Source organism: Meriones unguiculatus, chromosome X, assembly GCF_030254825.1.
Source record: "Meriones unguiculatus strain TT.TT164.6M chromosome X, Bangor_MerUng_6.1, whole genome shotgun sequence".
NCBI classification, from domain to species: Eukaryota; Metazoa; Chordata; class Mammalia; order Rodentia; family Muridae; genus Meriones; species Meriones unguiculatus.
This window is the reverse complement of record NC_083369.1, coordinates 120095576-120098974: the sequence shown is the minus strand read 5'-3', so window position 1 is coordinate 120098974 and position 3399 is coordinate 120095576.

The following is a 3399-nucleotide window of genomic DNA, read 5'->3' as shown; positions in this document are numbered from 1 at the left end:
CCATTGGGAGCTGCGCATGCGCCTGGCAGCTGCTCCAATGGTCCTGCTGGCACGGCACATGCGTAAGAGCTTCGCTCATAAACCAGCCTTCAAAGGGGCGGGGCGTTTCCAGGGGGGCCCAAAATCTTCCTGCGTGGCATTGGTCCAGGAACCCTGGCGCTTTATTTCGAAAAGAGCCAATAGTTTGGAGACTGAAGCATCACTTTTTAGTAGTTTGGGCTATTATTCAAGTGAAAAGGATTTTCATATTGAATCAGTCCAATTTTTTTCTTACCTCTGTGATCCTGAGGTATTTCTTTACAAAAAATTTTATGTGCGTTTGTGTATGGGGTAGGTATGTGCATGTGTGCATTCACCTGTGTGGAGGTCAAAGAGGTCGCTGGATCTCCTGGAGCTGCAGTTGAAGCCGGTTTTAAGCTGTCCAGCGTGGGTGCTGGGATTGGAAATCGGGTCCCCGGCAAAAGCAGCAAGTACCCTTAAACTCTGAGCCATCTTTTCAGCCTCCCTTACTCATTTATTAAATTCCTCAGTTGTGTTGGTTTTCTGTCTCCCAAGGCCTGATTTCTTTACAGATTATCTGTTTTAGCTGCACTAGACAAAAATAAAAGATTCCGTTTCTTCTCAAGGCTTATGGAGATTCTAACAACCATAGTATGATGCATATGAGAGCTGAAATTGTTTTAAATAACCTTATACATGGCACTTGCTACATGTAGGGCAGCATTATAACAACTGCAAAAATAACAATCATCTGATCTTTACCTCCTGAATATCCCTTCCAAGATACTATTACATCCTTTCAATCATCCAACTCTACAAAGTATGGGAAATATGCGAGTTATGAAATTGGTTTGAAAATATAGCAAAATGGGGCTAGAGAGACGGCTGAACGGTTTGGAGCATTCAGAATTCCTGAGTTGAGTTCTCAGCACCCACATCAAGCAGCTTTACAACCTCCTGGAGCTCCAGCGCCAGAGCACTCCACACCTTCCTTTGGTCTCACTGGACATCCACAGGCATGAGGCATAGTCTCACACACACAAACACATATACCATACATACATACATATATAGAACAGTATTATATTTACTAATATATACTAAGTATTAGGATATTATATATACTATACTTTTACTATATACATAATATGCACATATATAGAGCACATACATATACATATATAATGTATATAACAGTTTTATTTTAAGAAAAATAGAGGTTAAAGAAATTGCTCAGTGGTTAAGAACATTTGCTGCTCTTGCAAAGAACAAGGGTTCATTTTCCACTACACACATCTGGTGGCTCACAACCACCAGTAACTTCAGCTCCAATGGGTCCAACGTTCTATTTTGGCACACACACACAAATAAAATAATTTTTTTTTCTATTTAGCAAAGATCATTTGCTTGTGTCCACAATTCAGTTGTTCCAAATTAAAGTTATTACACACAACTGTCATTTTACACCTCAGCATTTAGGCTTTCTGATTATAAAATGAGACTTTATGTGTGTATTCGTTTGTTTTGTGTGTATGGGTGCTATGGCCCACATTTGAAGCTAAGGAGCAACTGGAGGAAGTCAGTCTAGTCTTTTCACTATGTGGGTCCCATGGTTAAACTCAAGTTGTCAGGCTTCACAGCAAGCTCCCTTACCCTCATGATCCATCTTGTTGGTCCTATGATGAAGAATTGCAAAGAACTTTTGGATAGTTTCTTTATTGTTTTGTTGTTAAAAATTATTTAATACCATTTATTCTTTAGTCAAGCTTGTTGAAAATTTAAAGACATTAGGCAAATTAAATTTAGTGGAGTTTATTTAACCAAAGAAATGACTCATTGGTTGTTCAAAACCCTGAACTGGTGAAAGTTTAGAAAGCCTCCCCCCCCCCGCCTAAACATTTCCTTTAATCTGTCAGCTACATTAAAAACATGACCTCTGCAGTGTAAGCCAAGGCAGGAAGATTGTGAATTCAGGTCTGATTGAGTTATATAGAAAAAAAAATCTGAAACTCTCTTAAATAAAACAAACAAAGATAAATAAAATCTCTAATATTACATGGTATTGTCAATGCTCCTTTTTACTCTCTGAACCTTGATGATAAGATTCTATTGCAGAAGATGCCAGGTACTACAATCATGGAACATGAAACAAATTCTGTATCTATTTATTCTGTTGTTATCTCAACATTTCAACAATGTCCATTCTTCTTGCTAAATATATAAATAGTTTTTCCCCTGTACCTACCAAGACATCTTTTCCTGTGCACATTTACTATCTCTAGCTGTGACAAGTTAAACAATTTAGTTAACTCTTCAACTGTTAAAATGGCATCCAAAGGATAGTTTTAATTTAGTTGAGTCTCTAACTTTTAAGAGCTTGACAGTTTTGGAAAAGTTTAAGTATGTGTGAGGAAAAGAGTACTATGTTGGACATCATTTCCAGGTTTACTATTTTTTGGGTTTTGTTTGTTTGATTTACAATTATTTAGTTTTATTTGTTGTTGTTGTTGTCTTTCATATACATGATGCGGAGCACATGTGGAGGTCAAAGAACAACTTGTGTGGTTTGGCACTCTCTTTTCACCATGTGTGTTCCAGGGATTGAACTCAGGTTGTCAAATCAGGCAGTGACTTTACCCACTGAGCCACCCATTTCTAGGTTTTATTTATTAATAATTAAGGATTTTGTACATGCACGCTTAATCTGTCAGGAGCCACACCCCTGAAGAAAACTGATTCTCATTCTGCCAACAGTCATCAATTGCCTCAGTTAAGAGAGGACCTTCCTGACCTCTTCCCCCTAGGATTTTGTCTGCCTTAATCTTGTTCATGAAGTCTTGTTCATGAAGTCACTGTCAATGTCAGTTTACATGGGCAATTACCATGTTGTATCCAGAAAACATTTTTGCTATAGTCATCCACAGCTTTGTCTCATAATATTTTTTTCTTCCTCTTCTGAAATGATCCTGGAGCTTTGAGTGACAGAAGTGTGATATAACTGTCTCATTTAGGGCTGAATATTCTGCAATTTCTAATTTCCAGTACATTGTCCACTTGTGGGTCTCTGGACACCATAATTTACTGCCAGAAAATCTTCTCTGATGAGGGTTCAGAGATGCACTTATCTCTATGGGTATAAAGTTTTAAGATGTTGGTTTAATACTATGCCCACTTGGCAGAATAATAGCAGTAGATTCTCCACTAGGGCCTACTATGACCTAGATAGCCTCTACGTTATTCTGTTAATGGTGCCAGGCATGAATTTTGTCTTTTGGAGCAGACATTAAATAGAATCAGAAAGTTGTTAGTTCTGTCTTAGTTTTCTATGGCTGTGAAAAAACACTGTGACCTAGACAACTTATAAAAAAAAAAAAGATGTGTTTAATTGTGATTACAGTT